Source organism: Cynara cardunculus, assembly GCF_001531365.2.
Source record: "Cynara cardunculus var. scolymus isolate 2C chromosome LG 12, CcrdV1, whole genome shotgun sequence".
NCBI lineage: Eukaryota > Viridiplantae > Streptophyta > Magnoliopsida > Asterales > Asteraceae > Cynara > Cynara cardunculus.
In genome coordinates this window covers 14,272,439-14,296,377 of record NC_037539.1, presented here as the reverse complement: position 1 = coordinate 14,296,377, position 23,939 = coordinate 14,272,439, and the positions used below count along the sequence as shown (strand labels likewise).

Sequence of the window (23,939 nt, the reverse complement as noted above, 5' to 3'; positions counted from 1 at the left end):
TTTATTCTTACCCAAAATGATTTTAGTCCACCAAAACGGCATTGGATGCAACAATTTACCCGGTAAGTGCTAACCGTGGTAAGAGTCATCGTTCCCACTTACCAGATAAGACTCTTGGTCCTTATCTCGTTCTAATCGAGTAAGATTCTTGGTCTTTGTCATATTCATTCGGTAAGACCATGTGACTTGCTAGACACTTACCCGGGTAAGCGTTTGGTAAATGACACCATGGAGTTTTTCATTTGATTCTAAAATGAGAAAAGAGTGAAGGCCCAACTCCTTCGATGCACATATGTATTTCGAGTTTTCGAAAGAAATATCCTTCGAAAGTTTTCGTCGATTTTTCCAGTCACAGATATCATGTATTGTAGTAGTAATTTTAAAGCAACAACATCCACCTTTAGTAACATAATCAAATGCAAATATATGTTTTACATTAAAACTAGAGGGCTGGGTTCACGTTAGACGAGCATGTTTTTGTGAAACCCATAAAACTATTTTTTTGCACTTGAAACTTTATAACAAAACCCTGTGAAGGTAAAAAAACAGAACTTTCATAGCAAAAACATAAAGGTTACCTTCACAGTGTTTTGTTGTGAACTTTCAAGTGTAAAAAAGTGGTCTCACGAGTCTCACGAAACCAAGCTAGTCTCATGTGATCCCATATCGAAGTATATATATATATATATATATATATATATATATATATGCATAATGGAGCTTAATATATCTATAGTTTGTGTCTCTTTTTTTTGTGATTTTGAGAGAATGAGTCTTATGTTGGTTATTATTTTCATGGTGTATATTGACCTATTAGTATAGCTCAACATTTGTAATGTATTTTAACAGGTTTATTAGTTGAATTTATACGATTTAAATGTAGGTATTAATTAATTAGTTGTATATATGCGATAATAAGTTTTATATGTTTGTGAATATACTCGTATGTGGATACACTAATGATTGAAATTTTCAGAATCAGATTGAAAAATTGAAATCTACACACATACACACACACACACACACACACACATATATATATATATATATATAGACGAGGAATCGTATGAGAATAAGAGCAAGAGTTAGATTAAGAACACTTCTGAGTCTTTGGATGAATTGATTTTTCTAATTCAACTTAATTTTTTAAAACTATTTTCAGTATATTCATCTATCTTCAATTACATTCATTTACTTTTATTTTCAAGTTTATTTTCATTTTAAAGTCATTTTCACAAACTTTTACATACATTTAGTCATTTTCACATGTATGAATTTGTTAAATTTTCGGTCATGGATGTAAAAAAGCAAATAAAGGTAGTTGAAGGAAGATGAAGGTATACTGAGGTTTCCTTCCTACCGTTTGATCATAACTCTTATTCTTATCGGAAATCAATTATATATATATATAGGTTATCGAATATGCGAGCCGACTAATCTCAGGGCAACAACCTGTTTTGCAGCTAGCCCGGGGTCACCGCATTTGAACCTCTGTGTCTAAAAGAGGATTTTTATTCCTCCTTGGATTTGTCCCAGGTTCAAACCCAAGGAGGAATAAAAATCCTCTTGTGGCCATGGAGATTCAAATGCGGTGACTCCGGGCTATCTGTAAAGCAAGTGGTCGTCCTGAAATTAGTCTGCTCGCATAGCGGGTTGGATATACAGGTTAACAAAAAAAAATTTGAAAATAATTTAGATATTTTTTAAAAGTAAAATAAATATTTGAGTATTTAATATAGAATATTTATGTGTATCAAATTTACAAAATTAAAGCTAAACAATAAGAAGTAATAAATAAATTGAGTATTTATCGTGTGGACGATTTATCAAGATTTCATTATATTGGCAAATGTGACAAATCCAATGCACACATGTATTTTGTCTTTTCAAAAAGTATGCAAAAAACAAAAATACAGGTACAAAATTCGGGATAATTGCTCTGCTTTTGGATGTCGCCCAAAACAAAAGCACAGAAGGACTCAATTGTGTATGTGTTAGTTATTAAGAGTCTCCGTGATTAATGGACTCAAATGTCTATGTCTTTATTTTACATATAAGAATTTCGGAGTTAAACATTTTTTTAACAAGGGTGGTCATAATTGGATAATGATAGGAATCATTTAATCTCTTACACTAAATAACCATTTTTTTGACATTAGATATCCTACTACTATATTAATATAATAATTTACGTTCACTAATGATCATATGGATATTCAAAATCATTATCCGCCACTTTCAATTGTTGAGGTTGTTGCCCAGAGCAGTGCAGATTCCACATCTTAAAGTACGATCTTTCCAGATTTTTCACCGAACGTGATTTATCAAACAAAGGACAAATTAGGCATGACAAGTTCAGTCTGTTGGTCAGATCTTGGAGCTTTATGCGGTTTAAAGCTAAATACATTGCCCTATTTTCATACTCCACATTGTTTACAATCATCTCCTCACCAACTCTAGTGGCTAGGTAGAGTGAACCAACAACTCTAGTTGCCATTTTCTCAAGGGGAAGGGTCACCATCAGTAGACCAGCCCAAAGAACATCTGTACCTGTCGTATGTGCATTGCATAACATTATGTCAAGGCAAATATCTGCCAAAGAACTACGTCTGATGTGTTCCTGCTTCATAGCAATATCAGTGAAAATAATCTGGTCTTGCTGCACACCCTAAGCCGTGGAATTGGCACGGAGTCTCATTTCACCAGCAACTGAGAATCTTATAAGCCAAATTGCGCTATTAGGAACACGCTTTAATATATTTCACCAAGTCATAAAAATTTCAAAATCAATCTTGTAAAGCTGATTAAAACAAGCAAATATAAATBTVTTCTCTGGCAATCCATAAGATGACCGCTTTTGTTAACAATTTGGATCCAGTACATCAAGATTTTTCTGCTTATAGTCATTCACAAAGTAACAATGAGGAAGATGCACAAGCTTTTCAGAGTAGAGGTGAGAGAACGAAGTTGGAGAGACAAATTCATCAGTGACCAGATACTGTATGTAGCTAGCGCCAGTTGTACCAGGCAATCCCATATATTACACCTGAATAAGAGCAGGCTGCAGAGCAAAGATTTCATTTCTAGCACCCTTGGTGTAACCATTGAGTTTCATGAGTACTTATATCTAATCCTCAATGATCAACCTTGAGATCATATCAGAAGTCATTGCTGATATATCCTTAAAGTGTTCTGCTTCTAATTGAATTTGGAGCCTCCATTCACTCCAATCATTTGGACTCAAAGCATAGCAAGATACCTCAACATTTTCTCTATCATACATTCCAAATACCGATCCCATCAATAGTGACAGTGGATGGTTTCCGAAGTCACTGCTGACAAATCTAATATGCAATTGATTGTTGTCTTCTGTACTCTTCATTGGTAACGGAAGAGGATGGTTGAAAACTGGAAGAGAAAAACGGCTAGAAATGACAGAATAGTATGCAGCATACTTCCGACTGATTTCAAGTGCAAGGTTTGGATCAAGGGGATACGCAATCGCATGGAAAGGTTGCACACTAGAAATAACCGACATTTTGATATGTCTCAGGAGTATACATTCAACTTTGATAAACATTCTTTTCATGTTATCCTAGTCACAAACACACTGTAATGTGTGCAGCAGATTACAAGTTGCTTTAGGAAAATTAGGATGTATGGCCAATGCTTGTCGATAGCTTTTAATAGCTGCTTCTACATGTTCACTATCTTCATAAGCTGAAGCCATATTTGCATAAGCTTCATCCAGGTGTGGGCGTATAACAATAGCATGTGAGTAGTGTTGGATTGCTTCTTTAACTCTCCCAATCTCCTTGTAAGTGTTTCAACGATGAACAAGACCATCGGCTACTAGAGGATCAAAATGAAGAACTTCATTGTAGCAAGATATAGCATCAGCATAATTACCCTGCTGTTTGTATATTATTGCCATATTGTTAACAGGAACGGTTAAATCTTGTCATCATAGTTAAAGCTGCCTTATAATATTGTGCAGCAGCTGTCATCATATTCCATTCCATATGTATGTTTCCAAGATCAGTGAGAGCCAGAGGATGCTAGGTTGCAAAGAAAGACATTGCGGGTTGTAGTGAATGGCTTCCTTAACATTGCCAGCATCCTTGAGGGCATATCCAAGATTAATATACGCTTCCAAAAATCCAGGATCATGAGCGAGGTAACTTGGAGATGGCGATTAACCATTATAAGCATTCATCGCGCATGATGCTGGATTTTTGGAAGCGTATAATAATCTGGGAAATGCCCTCAAGGTTGCGGAAAAGTTGGGGAAGCCATTCATTGCTACCGATAGTGTCTTTCTTTGTAACCTAGCCATCCTTAGGCTCTCACTAATATTCGAAACGTATACATGACATAATATTGTGACAACTACTGCACAATTTTACAAGGCATCTTTAACTATAATGTTGGGATTTAACTGCTCCTTTTAACAATCTGGAAATAATATACAAGCAGCATGGTAATTATGCTGATGCTATATGTTGCTACAATGAAGTTCTTCATTTTGATCATCTGGTAGCCGATGGTCTTGTTCATCGTGGAAACACTTACAAGGAGATTGGGAGAGTTAATGAAGCAATCCAACACTACTCACATGCTATCGTTATACGCCCACACATGGATGAAGCTTATGCAAATATGGCTTCAGTTTATGAGGGTAGTAAGCAACTTGTAATCTGCTGCACACATTACAGTCTGTATGTGACTAGGATGACATGAAGAGAATGTTTTATCGAAGTTGAAAGTATACTCCTAAGACAGATCAAAATGCCGGTTATTTCTAGCGTATAACCTTTCCATGCGATTACGTATCCCCTTGATAGAAACCTTGCACTTGAAATAAGTCAGAAGTATGATGCACACTATTCTATCATTTCTAGCCGTTTTTCTCTTCCAGCTTTCAACCATCCTCTTCCGTTAACAATAAAGAGTACAGAATAAAATAATCAACTGCATATTAGATATGTCAGCAGTGACTTCGGAAACCATCCACTGTCACTATTGATGGGATCGGTATTTGGAATGTATGATGGAGAAAATGTTGAGATATCTTGCTATGCTTTGAGTCCACATGATTGGAGTGAATGGAGGCTCCGAATTCAATCAGATGCATAACACTTTAAGGATATATCAGCAATGACTTCTGATATGATCTCAAGGCTGATAATTGAGGATTAGATATAAGTACTCATGAAACTAAATGGTTATACCAAGGGTGCTAGAAATGAAATCTTTGCTCTGCAGTCTGCTCTTATTCAGGTGTCATATATGGGATTGCCTGGTACACCTGGCGCTAGCTACATACATTATCTGGTCACCGATGAATTTGTCTCTCCAAATTGGTTCTCTCATCTCTACTCTGAGAAGCTTGTGCATCTTCCTCATTGTTACTTTGTGAACGACTATAAGCAGAAATTTTTTGATGTACTAGGTCCAAATTGTTAATAAAAGCGGTCATCTAATGGATTGCCAGAGTAGAAATTTATGTTTACTTGTTTTAATCAGCTTTACAAGATGGATCCTGAAATTTTTATGACTTGGTGAAATATATTAAAGCGTGTTCCCAATAGCGCAATTTGGCTTATAAGATTCCCAGCTGCTGGTGAAGTGAGACTCCGTGCCAATGCCAAGGCTTAGGGTGTGCAGCCAGACAAGATTATTTTCACTAATATTGCCATGAAGCAAGAACATATCAGACATAGTTCTTTGGCAGATATATGCCTTGATATGCTGTTATGCAATGCACATACGACAGGCACATATGTTCTTTGGGCTGGTCTACTGATGGTGACCCTTCCCCATGAGAAAATGACAACTAGAGTTGTTGGTTCCCTCTACCTAGCCACTAGAGTTGGTGAGGAGATGATTGTAAACAGTATGAAGGAGTATGAATAGAGGGCAATGTATTTAGCTTTAAATCACGGAAAGCTCGAAGATCTGAGCAACAGACTGAAGTTATCATGCCTTAGTTGTCTTCTGTTTGATGTATCACGTTGGGTGAAAAATATGGAAAGATCATACTTTAGGATGTGGAATCTGCACTGCTCCGGGCAACAACCTCAACAATTAAAAATGGCGGAGAATGATTTTGAGTATTCATATGATCATTAGTGAATGTAAATTATTATATTAATACAATAGTAGGATATCTAATGTCAAAAAATGGTTATTAGTGTAAGAGATTAAATTATCCCTATCGTTATCCATATATGACCTCCCTTGCTAAAAAAATGTTAGACCTGAGAATTCTTATATGTAAAATAAAGACATTGACAATTGAGTCCATTAATCACCGAGACTCTTAAGAACTAACACATTGTTTTCTTCCTTAGTCCTTGAGATATCATTTAAATGGCATTGGTTAATCAAGGTATTGAACCTATCATAAGTCTTCTGGATCGGTTCTTCATGAAGAGTTTTGAAGTTGGTATATTTGTTTAAGCATTAAGCACTGCGGATTTTTCTGGTTTTGCTTCCTCCTTTAAGTTGGCTTGCAAGTTCATCCCAAATCTTTTTTGTCGTTTTACACGAGTCAAAAGATTGGAAGATCTTGTTCGGGATGACCATGATGAGAAGTCTCTTTGCTTTCTGTCAACTTCCACTTTCTTCTTATCTTTATCATGACTTTTCATCATTCGGGACGAAATATGTTGGAATTTCATCAGGAGTGAGAGTTGCAGAAATTCTTGGAATCAAGGTTTGAGGAATGTGAGGACTACTGATAGTAGACATGTACAGATTCATGTCAATTCCCTCAAATAAATTGATCATTTAGATCTTCCATTGAGGTATCTCTTCACATTAAAGAGTTGGAGGTTTAGTGAGAGAACCAACGTTATATGCATAATTCCAGTTAGACATTCTTACCAGGTTATAATATCAAATTCTTCTAGATCAAAAATGGAAAACACCAATTAATCACAGGATTTTATATCTCTATAGAGAAAACTGTGAAAAACGGGGATGCATAAGAATAACTTGACCTTGAAGAAAAAACCCACATAGATGAGAGAACTGAATCATAAATTTATATTTGATCGTTTTGACTGAAGACAATCAATCTGCTCTGATGCTTGTGAGATCCCAGATCACTCAATCTACGATTAGATTTAAGAAAAGTAATGATGAGGAAGATGATCTATTCCTTTGGGTTATGAAGAACTCATGAACAACTATGAATACTAAAGAACAGTTGGAAGCCATCATCTTCTTCATTGATATTGAGAGAGAAACTTGATTACAAGTTCAGATTGAAATTGGATTTACACATAGGAGCAACCAAAGTTTACATGAAAGGATATCTAATTGAATACAATTCAACATCTATTTATAACCTCCTAGAGAGCAAATTCAAGGCACTGATGAATCACAACCTACCTTGTGTAAAGTTGAATAACTGCCTCTAGATGGCACGTCCAATCCAGAGCCTCCATGTGCCAGTTTCTTATGTATGAACTTACTGGACATAAGCTAATGACTTAAGCATTCCATCAGTAGCTGAAGACAAGAAGCGGTTCTAGAGAGGCTCTGTTCAGCGAAAAGAGGGACTCTTCATCAGTAGGTAATCATCAGGTTACGTATCTCTAGTTCTTCATTGCCTATCTCTGGTTTGTCTTCATCGAGTCTCTAGTTTTCAACACTTAGAACATTATACAATACTTTAACATATAAGATTTCTGGGGTCTAACATTTTCTTAGCAAGGGTGGTCATAATTGGATAACGATAGGAATCATTTAATCTCTTACACTAATAACCATTTTTTTGACATTAGATACCCTCCTACTGTATTAATATAATAACTTACGTTCACTAATGATCATATGGATACTCAAAATCTTTCTCCGCCACTTTCAATTGTTGAGGTTGTTGCCCAGAGCAGTTCGAATTCCACATCTTAAAGTATGATCTTTCCAGATTTTTCACCCAGCATGATATATCAAACAGAGGACAACTTAGGCAAGACAACTTCAGTCTGTTGATTAGATTTTGGAGCTTTATGCGGTTTAAAGCTAAATACATTTCCCTCTTTTCATACTCCTTCATACTGTTTACAATCATCTCCTCACCAACTCTAGTGGCTAGGTAGAGTTAACCAACAACTCTAGTTGCCATTTTCTGAAGGGGAAGGGTCACCATCAGTAGCAATAACAGCATATAAAGGCAAATATCTGCCAAAAAACTACGTCTGATGTGTTCCTGCTTCATAGCAATATCAGTGAAAATAATATGGTCTGGCTGCACACCCTAAGTCGTGGAATTGGCACGGAGTCTCATTTCACCAGCAACTAAGAATCTTATAAGCCAAATTGCACTATTGGGAACACTCTTTAATATATTTCACCAAGTCATAAAAATTTTAGGATCCATCTTGTAAAGCTGATTAAAACAAGCAAATATAAATTTCTTCTCTGGCAATCCATAAGATGACCGCTTTTGTTAACAATTTGGATCCAGTACATCAAGATTTTTCTGCTTATAGTCATTCACAAAGTAACAATGAGGAAGATGCACAAGCTTCTCAGAGTTGAGATGAGAGAACCAAGTTGAAGAGACAAATTCATTAGTGACCAGATACTGTGTGTACCTAGCGCCAGTTGTACTAAGCAATCCCATATATGACACCTGAATAAAAGAAGGTTGCAGAGCAAAGAATTCATTTCTAACACCCTTGGTATAACCATTCAGTTTCATGAGTACTTATATCTAATCCTCAATTACCAGCCTTGAGATCATGTCAGAAGTCATTGCTGATATGATTGAATTCAGAGCCTCCATTCACTCCAATCATTTGAACTCAAAGCATAGCAATAAATCTCAATATTTTCTCTATCATGCATTCCAAATACCGATCCCATCAATAGTGACAGTGGATGGTTTCCAAAGTCACTGCTAACATATGTAATATGCAGTTGATTGTTGTCTTCTATACTCTTTATTGGTAACGGAAGAGGATGGTTGAAAGCTAGATCAGAAAAACGGTTAGAAATGACATAATAGTGTGCAACATACTTCCGACTGATTTCAAGTGCAAGGTCTGGATCACGTGGATGCGCAATTGCATGGAAAGGTTACACACTAGGAATAAACGATATTTTGATTTGTCTCAACAGTATACTTTCAACTTCAATAAACATTCTTTTCCTGTCATTCTAGTCACATACACACTGTAATGTGTGAAGCAGATTACAAGTTGCTCTAGGAAAATCAGGATGAATGGCCAATGCTTTTCGATAGCTTTTAATAGCTGCTTCTACATGTCCACTGTCTTCATAAAATGAAGCCATATTTGCATAAGCTTCATCCATCTGTGGGCATATAATGATAGCATGTGAGTAGTCTTTGATTGCTTCATTAACTCTCCCAATCTCCTTGTAAGTGTTTCCACGATGAACAAGATCATCGACTACCAGTGGATAAAAATGAAGAACTTCATTGTAGCAAGATATAGTGTCAGCATAATTACCCTGCTGCTTGTATATTTTTGCCATATTGTTAAAAGGAGCAGTTAAATCTTTTCAATACAGTTAAAGTTGCGTTGTAACATTGTGCAACAGTTGTCCTCATATTCCATTCCGTATATGTATTTCCAAGATCAATGAGAGTCAGAGGATGCTAGGTTGCAAAGAAAGACATTGGGGGAAGCAATGAATGGCTTCCTTAACATTGCCAACATCCTTGAAGGCATATCCAAGATTATTATACGCTTCCAAAAATCCAGGATCACGAGGGAGGTAACTTGGAGATGGCGATTAACCATTATAAGCATTCATCGCTCATGATGCTGGATTTCATTGCAACCTAGCCATCCTCAAGCTCTCACTAATCTTTGAAACATATACATGATAGAATATTGTGACAGCTGCTACACAATGTTACAAGGATACTTTAATTATAATGACGGGATTTAACCGCTCCTTTTAACAATATGGCAATAATATACAAGCAGCAGGGTAATTATGCTGACACTATATCTTCTACAATGAAGTTCTTCATTTTGATCCTCTGGCAGCCGATGGTCTTGTTCATCATGGAAACACTCACAAGGAGATTGGGAGAGTTAATGAAGCAATCCAAGACTACTCACATGATATCATTATATGCCCACACATGGATAAAGCTTCTGCAAATCTAGCTTCAGTTTATAAAGATAATGGACATGTAGAAGCAGCTATTAAAAGCTATCGACAAGCATTAGCCATGCATCCTGATTTTTCTGAAGCAACTCATAATCTGCTGCACACATTACAGTATGTATGTGACTAGGATGACAGGAAAAGAATGTTTATTGGAGTTGAAAGTATACTCCTGAGACAAATCAAAATATCGGTTATTCGTGGGGGTGCAAACTTTCCATGCGATTGCGCATCCCCTTGATCCAAACCTTGCACTTGAAATCAATTGGAAGTATGTTGTACACTTTTCTGTCATTTCTATCCATTTTTCTCGTCCAGCTTTCAACCCTCCTCTTCCGTTACCAACAAAGTGTAAAGAAGGCAATAATCAACTTCATATTAGATATGCCAGCAGTGACTTTATAAACCATCCACTGTCAGTATTGATGGGATTGGTATTTGGAATGCATGATAGAGAAAATGTTGAGGTATCTTTCTATGCTTTGACTCATAATGATTGGAGTGAATGGAGGCTCCGAATTCAATCAGAAGCAGAACTCTTTAAGGATATATCAACAATGACTTCTGATATGATCTCAAGCCTTATAATTGAGGATCAGATATAAGTACTCATGAAACTTAATGGTATACCAAGGGTGCTAGAAATGAAATCTTTGCTCTGCAGCCTGCTCTTATTCAGGTGTCATATAAGATTACCAGCTGCTGGTGAAATGAGACTCCGTCCCAATGCCACGGCCTAGGGTGTGCAGGCAGACCAGATTATTTTCACTGATATTGCTATGAAGTAGAAACACATCAGACGCAGTTCTTGGGCAGATATTTGCCTTGATATTCTGTTATGCCAGCACATACGACTGGTACAGATGTTCTTTGGGCTGGTTTGCCGATGGTGACCCTTCCCCTTGAGAAAATGGCAACTAGAGTTGTTGGTTCACTCTACCTAGCCACTGGAGTTGGTGAGGAGATGATTGTAAACAGTATGAAGGAGTACGAAAAGAGGGCAATGTATATAGCTTTAAACCGCGGAAAGCTCCAAGATCTGACCAACAGACTGAAGTTGTCATGGCTAATTTGTCCTCTGATTGATATATCACGCTAGGTGAAAAATCAGAAAAGATCATACCTTAAGATGTGGAATCCGCGCTGCTCTGGGCAACAACGTCAACAATTGAAAGTGGCGGAGATTGATTTTGGGTATCCATATGATCATTAGTGAACGTAAGTTATTATATTAATACAGTAGTAGGATATCTAATGTCAAAAAAATGGTTATTAGTGTAACATATTAAATGATTCCTATCGTTATCCAATTATGACCACCCTTGCTAAAAAATGTTAGACCCCATAATTCTTATATGTTAAAGTATTGTAAAAAGTTCTAAGTTTTGAAGACTAGAGACTCGATGAAGACAAACCAGAGATAGGCAATGAAGAAGAAGAGATGTGTAACCTGATGATTACCTACTAATGAAGAGTCCTTCTTTTCGCCGAACAGAGCCTCTCTAGTACCCCTTCTGGTCTTCAGTTGCTGATGGAATGCTTAAGTCATCAGCGTATGGCTAGTAAGTTCATACATAACAAATTGACACATGGAGGCTCTAGATTGGGCATGCCACCTAGAGGCAGTTATTCAACTTTACACAAGGCAGGCTGTGATTTATCAGTGCCTTGAATTTGCTCTCTAGGAGGTTATAAATAGATGTTGAATTGCATTCAATTAGATATTCTTTCACGTAAACTTTGATTGCTCCTATGTGTAATTCCAATGTTAATCTGAACTTGTAATCAAGTTTCTCTGTCAGTATCAATGAATATAATGTTGGCTTCCAACTATTCTTGAGTATTCATAGTTGTTCACGTGCTCTTCATAACCCAAAGGAATAGATCATCTTCCTCAACATTTTTTTTTTAAAATCTAATCATAGATTGAGTGATCTGGGAACTCACAAGTATCAGAGCAAATTAATTGTCTTCAATCAAAACAATCAAATATAAATTTGTGATTCAGTTCTCTCATTTATTTGGGTTTTTTCTTCAAGGTCAAGTTATTCTTATGCATCCCCGTTTTTCACGGTTTTCTCTACAGAGATATAAAATCCTGTGATTAATTGGTGTTTTCCATTTTTGATCTAGAAGAATTTGATATTATAACCTGGTAAGAATGACTAACTGGAATATAGTGTTGGTTCTCTCACTAAACCTCCAACTTTTCAATATGAAGAGTACCTTCAATGGAGGATCTGAATGATCAATTTCTTCGAGGGAATGGACATGAATCTGTACAAGTCTGTTTTCAACGGTCCTCACATTCCTCAAACCTTGATTCCATGATTTCATGCAACTCCCACTCCTGATGAAATTCCAGCATATTTCGTCCCGAATGATGAAAAGTCATGGAATGATAAAGATCAGGAGAAAGTGGAAGTTGCCAGAAAAACAAAGACACTTCTCATCATGGTCATCCCGAAACGAGATCTTCCAATCTCTTGACTCGTGTAAAACGACAAAAGATATTTGGGTTGAACTTGCAAGCCAACTTAAAGGACAAGTCAAAACTAGAAAAAACCACAGTGCTCAATGCTTAAACGAATATACCAACTTCAAAACTCTTCTTGAAGAACCGATCCGAAAGACTTATGACAGGTTCAATACCTTGATTAACCAATGTCGTTTAAATGATATCTCAAGGACTAAGGAAGAAAACAATGTGTTAGTTCTTAAGAGTCTCGGTGATGAATGGACTCAATTGTCTATGTCTTTATTTTACATATAAGAATTCTGGAGTCTAACATTTTTTTAGCAAGGGAGGTCGTAATTGGATAACGATAGGAATCATTTAATTTCTTACATTAATAACCATTTTTGTGACATTAGATATCCTACTACTACATAAATATAACAATTTACGTACACTAATGCTCATATGAATACTCAAAATCATTCTCCGCCACTTTTAATTGTTGATGTTGTTGCCCAGAGCAATGCATATTCCATATCCTAAAGTATGATCTTTCCATATTTTTCACCCAGCATGATATATCAAACAGAGGAAAACTAAGGCATGATAACTTCAGTCTGTTGGTCAGATCTCGGAGCTTTCCGCAGCTTAAAGCTAAATACATTGCCCTCTCTTCATACTCCTTCACACTGTTTACAATCATCTCCTCACCAACTCCAGTGGCTAGGTAGAGTGAACCAACAAATCTAGTTACCATTTTCTCAAAGGGAAGGGTCACCATCGGCAGACCAGCCCAAAGAACATATGTGCCTGTCGTATGCGCATTACATAACAGCATATCAAGACATATATCTGCCAAAGAACTGCGTCTGATGTGTTCTTGCTTCATAGCAATATCAGTGAAAATAATTAGGTCTGGCTGCACACCCTAAGCCTTGGCATTGGCACGGAGTCTCACTTCACAAGCAGCTGGGAATCTTATAAGACAAATTTCGCAATTATGAACACAGTCTAATATATTGCACCAAGTCATAAAAATTTCAGGATCCATCTTGTAAAGTTGATTAAAACAAGCAAATATAAATTTCTTTTCTGGCAATCCATAAGATGACCGCTTTTGTTAACAATTTTGATCCAATACATCAAGATTTTTCTGCTTATCGTCGTTCACAAAGTAACAATGAGGAAGATGCACGAGCTTCATAGAGTAGAGGTGAGAGAACCAATTTGGAGAGACAAATTCATCAGTGACCAGATAATGTATGTAGCTAGCGCCGGTTGTACCAGGCAATCCCATATATGACACCTGCATAAGAGAGCTGGCTGCAGAGCAAAGATTTCATTTCTAGCACCCTTGGTATAACTGTTCAGTTACATGAGTACTTATATCTGATCCTCAATTATCCGACTTGAGATCATATCAGAAGTCATTGCTGATATATCCTTAGAGTGTTCTGCTTCTGATTAAATTTAGAGCCTCCATTCACTCCAATCATTTGGACTCAAAGCATAGCAAGATACCTCAACATTTTCTCCATCATACATTCCAAATATTGATCCCATCAATAGTGACAGTGGATGGTTTTCGATGTCTCTGCTGACATATCTAATATTTAGTTGATTGTTGCCTTCTATACTCTTTGTTGGTAACGAAAGAGGATGGTTGAAAGGTGGAAGAGAAAAATGGCTAGAAATGACAGAATAGTGTGTAGCATACTTCCGACTGATTTCAAGTGCAAGGTTTGGATCATGGGGATACACAATCGTATGGAAAGGTTGCAAACTAGTTATAACCGACATTTTTATCTGTCTCAGGAGTATAGTTTCAACTTCGATAAATATTATTTTCGTGTCATCCTAGTCACATACATACTATAATGTGTGCAACATATTACAAGTTTCTTTAGGAAACTTAGGATGTATGGCCAATGCTTGTGGATAGCTTTTAATAGTTGTTTCTACATGTCCACTGTCTTCATAAACTGAAGCCATATTTGCATCAACTTCATCCATGTGTGGGCATATAACAATAACAAGTGAGTAGTCTTGGATTGCTTCATTAACTCTCCCAATCTCCTTGTAAGTGTTTCCACGATGAACAAGACCATCGACTGCCAGAGGATCAAAATGAAGAACTTCATTGTAGCAAGATATAGCGTCAGCATAATTACCCTGTTGCTTGTAATATTATTTCCAGATTGTTAAAAGGAGCAGTTAAATACTGTCATTACAGTTAAAGTTATCTTGTAACATTGTGCAGCAGCTGTCATCATATTCCATTTCATATATATGTTTCCAAAATCAGTGAGAGCTAGAGGATGCTAGGTTGCAAAGAAAGATATTGTGGGTAGCAATGAATGGCTTCCTTAACATTGCCAGCATCCTTGAGGGCATATCCAAGATTAAATACGCTTCCAAAAATCCAGGATCACGAGCGAGGTAACTTGGAGATGGCGATTAACCATTATAAGCATTCATCGCTCATGATGCTGGATTTTTGGAAGCGCATAATAATTTAGGAAATGCCCTCAAAGATGCAGGAAAAGTTGAGGAAGCCATTCATTCCTACCGATAATGTCTTTCTTTGTAACCTAGCCGTCCTCAGGCTCTCATTAATCTTTGAAACATATACATGATAGAATATTGTGACAACTGATGCACAATGTTACAAGGCACCTTTAACTATAATGATGGGATTTAACTGCTCCTTTTAACAATCTGGCAATAATATACAAGCAGCAGGATAATTACGCTAATGCTATATCTTGCTACAATGAAGTTCTTAATTTTGATCCTCTAGCATCCGATGGTCTTGTTCATAATGGAAACACTCACAAGGAGATTGGGAGAGTTAATGAAGCAATCCAAGACTACTCACATGATATCGTTATACGCCTACACATTGATGAAGCTTGTGCAAATTTGGATTCAGTTTATAAAGACAGTGGACATGTAGAAGCAGCTATTAAAAGCTATCGATAAGCATTGGTCGTACATCTTGATTCCTGAAGCAACTTGTAATTTGCAGCACACATTACAATGCGTATGTGACTAGGATGACTAAAAAATGTTTATTGAAGTTGAAAGTATACTCTTGAGACTAGGATGACTAAAAATGTTTATTGAAGTTGAAAGTATACTCTTGAGACAAATCAAAATGTCAGTTATTCCTAGTGTGCAAACTTTCCATGCGATTGCACATCCTTTTGATCCAAACCTTGCACTTGAAATTAGTCGAAAGTATGCAACACACTATTGTGTCATTTCTAACCATTTCTCTCTTCCAACTTTCAACCCTCCTCTTCCATGACCAATAAAAAGAACAAAAGGCAACAATCAATTGCATATTAGATATGTCAGCAGTGACTTTAGAAACCATCCGTTGTCACCATTGATGGGATCGGTATTTGAAATGTATGATAGAGAAAATGTTTAGGTATCTTGCTATGCTTTTAGTCCAACTGATTGGAGTGAATGGAGGCTTCGAATTTAATTAGAAGTAGAACACTCTAACGATATATCAACAATGACTTTAGATATTATCTCAAGCCGGATAATTGAGGATCAGATATAAGTACTCATGAAACTGAATGGTTATACTAAGGGTGCTAGAAATGAAATATTTGCTCTGTAGCCTACTCTTATTAAGAGGTCATATATGGGATTGCCTGGCACAATTGGCGCTAGCTACAAACATTATCTGGTCACTGATGAATTTATCTCTCCAAATTAGTTATCTCACCTCTACTAAGAGAAGCTCGTGCATCTTCCTCATTGGTACTTTGTGAACGACAATAAGCAGAAAAATCTTGATGTACTGGATCCAAATTGTTAACAAAAGCGGTCATCTTATGGATTGCCAGAGAACAGATTTATATTTGCTTGTTTTAATTAGCTTTACAAGATGGACCCTGAAATTTTTATGACTTGGTGCAATATATTAGAGCGTGTTCCCAATAGCGCAATTTGGCTTATGAGATTCCCAACTGCTGGTGAAATGAGACTCCGTGCTAATGTCAAGGCTTAGGGTGTGCAGCCAGAGCGGATTATTTTTACTGATATTTCTATGAAGCAAGAACACATCAGACGTAGTTCTTTGGCATATATATGCCTTGAAATGCTGCTATGTAATGCACATACGATAGGCATATATGTTCTTTGGGTTGGTCTGCTGATGGTAACCCTTCCCCTTGAGAAAGTGGCAACTAGAATTGTTGGTTCACTCTACCAAGCCACTAGGGTTGGTGAGGAGATGATTGTAAACAGTGTGAAGAAGTATGAATAGAGGGCAATGTATTTTGCTTTATACCACGAAAAGCTCCAAGATCTGACCAACAGACTGAAGTTATCATGCCTTAGTTGTCCTCTGTTTGATATATCATGCTGGGTGAAAAATCTGGAAAGATCATACTTTAGGATGTGGAATCTGCACTACTCTTGCAACAACCTCAACAGTTAAAAGCGGCGGAGAATGATTTTGAGTATTTATATGAGCATTAGTGAACGTAAATTATTATATTAATACAGTAGTAGGATATCTAATGTCAAAAAATGGTTATTAGTGTAAGAGATTAAATGATGCCCATCGTTATTCAATTATGACCTCCCTTGCTAAAAAAATATTAGACCCCAGAATTCTTATATGTAAAGTTATTGTAAAATGATCTAAGTGCTGAAGACTAGAGACCCAATGAAGACAAACCAGAGATAGGCAATGAAGAACCAGAGATTCGTGACCTGATGATTACCTACTGATGAAGAGTCCCTTTTTTCGCTGAACAGAGCCTTCTAGAACCCTTTCTGGTCTTCAGCTATTGGTGGAATGCTTAAGTCATCAACGTATGTCCAATAAGCTCATGCATAACAAACTGACACACGGAGGCTCTTGATTAGACATGCCACCTTGAGGCAGTTATTCAACTTTACACATGGCAGGCTGTGATTCATCAGTGCCTTGACTTTGGTCTTTAGGAGGTTATAAATAGTTGTTGAATTGCATTATGTTAGATATCCTTTCACGTAAACTTTGGTTGCTCCTTTGTGTAATTCCAATTTCAATCTGAACATGTAATCAAGTTTCTCTCTCAATATCAATGAGGATGATGATGGCTTCCAAGTATTCTTGAGTATTCGTTGTTGTTCATGTGTTCTTCATAACCCAAAGGAATAGATCATCTTCCTCAACATTACTTTTCTTAAATCTAATCGTAGATTGAGTGATCTGGGATCTCACAAGTATAGGAGCAGATTGATTGTTTTCAATCAAAACAATCAAATATGAATCTGTGATTCAATTCTCTCATCTATTTGGGTTTTTTCTTCAAGGTCAAGTTATTCTTATGCATCCCCATTCTTCACAATTTTCTCTATAGAGATATAAAATCCTGTGATTAATTGGTGTTTTCCATTTTTGATCTAGAAGAATTTGATATATGTCTAACTGGAATTATGCATATAGCGTTGGTTCTATCACTAAACCTCCAACCCTTCAATGTGAAGAGTACCCTCAATGGAAGATCCGAATGATCAATATCTTTGAGGGAATGGACATCAATCTGTACAAGTCTGTTATCAACGGTCCTCACATTCCTCAAACCTTGATTCCAGGAGTTCCTGCAACTCCCATTACTGATGAAATTCTAGCATATTTCATCCTGAAGGATGAAAAGTCATGGAATGATGAAGATAAGGAGAAAATGGAGTTGACATAAAAGCAAAGAGACTTCTCATCATGGTTATCCAAAACAAGATCTTCCAATATCTTGACTCATGTAAAATAACAAGAGATATTTGGGATGAACTTGCAAGCCAACTTAAAGAATAACATATATCGTTTGGTGCCCTTGTGATCGCATTGCACCTCTGAGTACTCTCTCACCACTTATACATCATATATCATTTTTCTTAAACCCAATTTCAATCAGATAACACAATGAATAAACATTAAGAATAACAATCTAGAGATCAAATTATCATGTATATTGACAAGCTCTCTCAATACATGTTCCTCATGATCGACTAATAAACTAACAAGAACTATTTATATGATTGACTAATCATACAAGTCAAACTACAATTGAGCACAATCTTGATTTTTGTTGACTTTAAACTTTGACTTCTTCAATTATTAAGCTCGGTGATATCAGATACAATAATATTTGACTTAACAATCTCACCCTTTATATTCGAGATCACATTATTAAAAACAAATACATTTATCTTCACTTCAATAGATCTTTGATTTAAACAATCTCTCCAATGAAGTCTGTGAGATCCTATATCTCTCAATCTACCGTCATTAATCATGGACAAAAAATTTCTGATATAATTTTTATGGATAAAAGTTATATGTTTTATAGTAAATGCTCGACTTCCTTCCATATCGACCGTGATTTTACGACTCTCTACTTTACCTTAAACATACGTCCGCTCAAAAAAATTATGGAGTAGGCATATACTCATTTCAAAATATTTCCAAAGAGGTGGGGTTACTGATTAGGTAGCCGTTATAGAGCCACCCGCACGAAAATCACGCAAATGCGGCTTCTTCTTCCATGTCATCATTCAATTACCCAAATTTATATTTAAAGATTCTGCAAATTTTCTGGATTCAACAACGAGGGTCAAAGATATTGGGTGGCACGATCACATTTTAGTCCATTCAATAATTCAAAAATTAGGTCATCCAAGTTTTGAATCTTCTTCACCCAATCAATTTCTTATGGGTTTTTGTTGCTACAAGTTTATCTCATTTTCAAACCCCCAGGGTTTGACTGATTGCAGTTATGGCTGTCTCGTTCGAGGTGTTATAAGAATCATTCAAAGTCGTTGGCCATTGTAGACACTGGATGCTTTGATCTTTTTCTGTTTTGACAAAAACCTTTTGGAATTGGAGGTAATTCTGTTTTGGATGGTTGAATTCAAAGATGGTTAACTAGCTGATGCTGATTTCGGTTAACGCGGTATGTTAACTTTTGTTTTGAAACAGTCATCGGTTTGGTTTGAGTTACGATTTTTTGTGTTTCATTAACATTGTTGCGTATATGATGGAAACTGATCCCGTTGGAATACTAGGGTCTGATTGGAACTCCAATTCCTATGAGTTTGATTTGAAATTAGAGCTAATTTAGTTCACGAATTTGAATCAGAAGCTTTTTGATTTCAAATCCCAACTTCAATTTCATGCTCTCTTGTGAGTTTGATTTGAAATTGGAGCTAATTTAGTTCACATTTTTTGAATTAGGAACTCTTTGATTCCAGTTCCAGTTCTTGTGAGTATGATTTGAAATTGTAGCAGGGGGTTTGTTCGTTGAAAAATTCATGTTGCCAGAGAGTATCGTTTTGATTTGATATAATGGTCATGGGAGATGATGAAGATTTAGATTTTGTTTTTTATTGTGAAATCTTTCATGGAGTCTTATTTAGACAAGTTACAGTTTCCATCTTCACCAAGAACCCCAACTTCAGTTCTCCCAAATTTCCCAAATAAATCGGCCTAAAATTGCTCAATAGTTGCTTCGTCTGCGCCATTGTTATTGCCTCTACGAGTTAAAACTATCAAGAAACTAAGTCCCATCGATATAAAGCGTTTATCTATCCACATGTACCCTCATGTGGCCCAACAAGCTATAACTCACACCTTTCATCAGATGGAAGAACCGAAGAGCGATTCTGAAGTAATCGAAGATTATGTGGTGTTGGTTGAAAATGGTGAAAGAAACATTGATGGTTTTGTAATGGTGAAAATGGAGGTATTGCAGTTTCCATTGCCATTGAAATCGGTTGTGGCAGAAGATGATGTGCAATTGATCTCTCTGGCGGCAACTCCACCAAGGTTGTCGTTGTCATCAACTATGGAAACTCCATTGGTTTCTGAAGCGAGTCTGCTGCCAGAAACTCTGAAGTGTGTGGGAAAGGGATCGGGGGATGTTTCATCGCCTAACATACCTCCACCACCACCACCGCCCCCATTGAACTCAAGTTGTAAAAATACACCGGTAGCACCTCCACCACACCCAATGAGCAGAAATCATATAAAGACCCCAGAACCACCTCCTTCGCCACCTCCCCCGAGTAAAATTCATATGGAAACACCACAACAACCTCCTCCTCCACCACCACCACCTCCACCATCACCAACAATAGTATCAGGAGATGCAACCATAAAAGGACTAACCCCTCCATTACCAACCTCCACGAAACTAGGACCACCTCCTCCACCACCATCCCTGGGGAAACMAGGACCACCACCACCTCCTCCTCCACTAGCTCCCATGACACCAAGAAGCATACCACCACCACCACCAATTCAATAGGGAAAAGGGGGTGCTCTACTATCACCTCCTACTGTTGGTGGCACCCGATCACTATATGCTAAATCAACTACTAAATTGAAGAGATCATCGCAGATGGGAAGTCTCTATCGCCTTCTCAAAGGGAAAGTTGAAGGGTCCAGTTTGGATGGTAAATCCTTAAAGAGGAATAGCAACAAAGTTGGGGCTACTTCAGGTGGAAATGGAAAAAACTGGAATGGCTGATGCACTAGCAGATATGACAAAAAGGTAAATAGATCTCAGTGAAAATCTACAAATTGATTATGAACTTACTTCCTTTATATCCTTCTCTTGCTTTTCAGATCATCATACTTTATTCAAATCGAAGATGATGTCAAAAACTACACAAATTCTATAAAAGAGGTGAAAACCGCCTTGAGTTCGTTTCAAACATCAGACATGGCTGAGCTTATCAAATTCCACCAGTATGTGGAATCACATATCGAGAAACTTTTCGATGAATCCCAGGTCTAAACTTTTTCAAGCATACTCGATTTATTCTATGATCCAAATCTCGTCAGTGTTAACTTTAATGCATGCCATAATCATATCGTTGATGACCATGTTCCAAGATTCTTGAATTTATAGGTTCCGATAAGATTTGAAGATTTTCCCAGTAAGAAGTTGGAAGGATTGAGGATGGCCGCAACATTATACGCCAAGTTAGATGCAATAGCTACTACTTTGCAGAACAGGAAGATAGAGTGTCAAGTGAACCAACTCATTGATAAAGTTGATAAGTATTTCAATAAGGTAAAACAAAATTTAGGCTCGTAATATCGGTGTTTTTGTGTTCCCGAAAGGTTTTCGGTTGGCGGTAACAAATAACAAATTGCATATGCAGATCAAAGAAGAGTTGGACACTCTAGATCGAACAAAAGATGATGAGCTCAAGAAATTTAGAAGTCAAAACATTCATTTTGATTTTGGGATCCTTGTAAGAATCAAAGAATTAATGGTGGAGGTATCCTCAAATTGCATGGAATTGGCCTTCGAGGTACTTCTCCTAACATATATTACTACATCATTCCACATACAGAGGTAGCATTGATTAAAGCTGGCTATTAGCTAAATAACTAGTTGTCGTCGGCTAAGATCGCTGATAAACTAGTTATGTTTAATAAAACTAGCTGATAAGTTAGAAGTCAATGTAAAATGGCCTAAAATGACATCTTAAAACATTATTTATAACAATATAAGGTTAGATAATTTGAAAAATGGGTGAAAAAAAAACCTTGAAGCTTATTGAAACACTACTTGAAGTAGCTGACTTGTAAGGTAGTTTACTAACCAAACAGAGTTTTTTCAATAACATAAAAAATAAGTTAGTTTATGATTATCAATATAGCCTCAAAATGGGTTCAATTCGTAGGCCCTTGGATATGATGAAAACAAATGATGGGTTTGTCTTCAAATACAGGAAACAAGAGAGCAAAGAGCAAAAGAACACGAAGAGAGTGCGATGAATGGTTATGGCAAGAAAATGGGTTTAGGAAAAATACTTTGGAGGGTGTTTCAGTTTGCGTTTAGGGTCTACACATTTGCAGGTGGACAAGATGATCGTGCCGACAATTTAACAAGAGAGATTGCTCACGAAATACAGACCGAGCCCAGCAGTACGTAGCACATAAAATTTAAGAAAGAACTGAACTTTGATCGTTATAAGTATATACAGAACACGGGATTATATAGCATGAAATCGAGCCACTAGATTGCATAAGAAAGCTTTTTGTTGTCATTATTAGTGTAGAATGATTCATATGGAGTTCATGATTTTGTTGGTATCAGAGCATAAATTTTGGTGTGTAGATTTGAAGTTAAGCATCAGTGGTGGTGGTAGTTAGGGCTATCACAATCTTTTTGGAGCCTTGTTACACGTGTATCAAGATAACTGATAAATAATAAATTAACTTTTTAAACCTAATCTTTCACAGTTTTTAAGAAATAAAAAGTTACCCTCTGTTTATTCACATTACAGCCAAATCCCTAAGAAAAGAAGAATGTCTCGACATATAGGGTATGCAGTTAATTGTGTGCTATAGCTGTTAGCGGTGGTACACAAAATAGCTGTGCATTATAACGGTACTTCAATTACCGAATTTTCTTTTGCGGTTGTTTTGTTAAATTTAAACGGGTTCTATTTTGAGTGGACTTCTGTTTTATGCGGGCTATTTAGACTCTTAGTCGACCTATCAACAAAAGCAATTATTATCGATCCCATGGTTCCACAGTCCAAAACTTTGGTCACCGATCCCAAAGTCCAAAACCATTCCACAGTCATGTTCGATTCCCCTGTCCATTTCGATTGTGCTTTCAACGATTCCTACTCGATTTAACAGTCATGTTCGATTGTGCTTTTATCGATTCCTTATGCATAATTAATATTTTCATATATTTAAATCAAACAAACTATTAAAGAACCGAGCATTCTATTTTTCTCGATTTGACATCCATATCAATTTTTTTACCGGACTTTTATGTAAGTTGATGTGTTTGTATAATACTCATGAATATTGATGATGTTCATATTTGTATAAGAACTCTCCGTATTCATACATTAATATGATATTAATCATGAATATACATTTTCAAAATGATGTTCATCATGAATATTTATACATACTATTAATCTAAATATACATCCATTAATATAAACAATTGGTATAATATCCGTCATGAATATACATATTATTCATTATTAATATAGACACTATTTATCATGAATATATAACAATCATATATATATGACGGTAATCAAATGAGAACATAAAAAAATGAGAACCATAAAAAAATTGGGAACCTTGAGAGCGTATCTCAACCATCTAATTAATTTAATCTAACAACCTTAATTAATGTTCCATCTATAATTAAGGAAAGACATGATGTTAATTATTTCTTTTCTTGATTATTTTCCATTTCCTTTTTTTTTATAGATATCAAAATTTAAAATAAATTATTATTTTGTTTTAATTCAATCTTATGTGACGTAATTT

At 36.4% G+C, this 23,939-nt stretch overlaps 7 pseudogenes; 4 read left to right on the top strand and 3 right to left on the bottom strand.

Annotated features, from left to right (window-relative positions):
* Positions 1 to 2,197: 2,197 nt before the first annotated feature.
* Positions 2,198 to 4,171, bottom strand: LOC112523256 (annotated as a pseudogene).
* Positions 4,172 to 4,173: 2 nt separating this feature from the next.
* On the top strand, positions 4,174 to 6,132 carry LOC112523258 (annotated as a pseudogene).
* Positions 6,133 to 7,831: 1,699 nt separating this feature from the next.
* LOC112523727 lies at positions 7,832 to 9,771 on the bottom strand (annotated as a pseudogene).
* Positions 9,772 to 9,813: 42 nt separating this feature from the next.
* LOC112523726 lies at positions 9,814 to 11,368 on the top strand (annotated as a pseudogene).
* A 1,699-nt stretch (positions 11,369 to 13,067) lies between these two features.
* On the bottom strand, positions 13,068 to 15,046 carry LOC112523255 (annotated as a pseudogene).
* A 2-nt stretch (positions 15,047 to 15,048) lies between these two features.
* Positions 15,049 to 17,113, top strand: LOC112523254 (annotated as a pseudogene).
* Positions 17,114 to 20,262: 3,149 nt separating this feature from the next.
* Positions 20,263 to 22,570, top strand: LOC112523725 (annotated as a pseudogene).
* Positions 22,571 to 23,939: the final 1,369 nt, after the last annotated feature.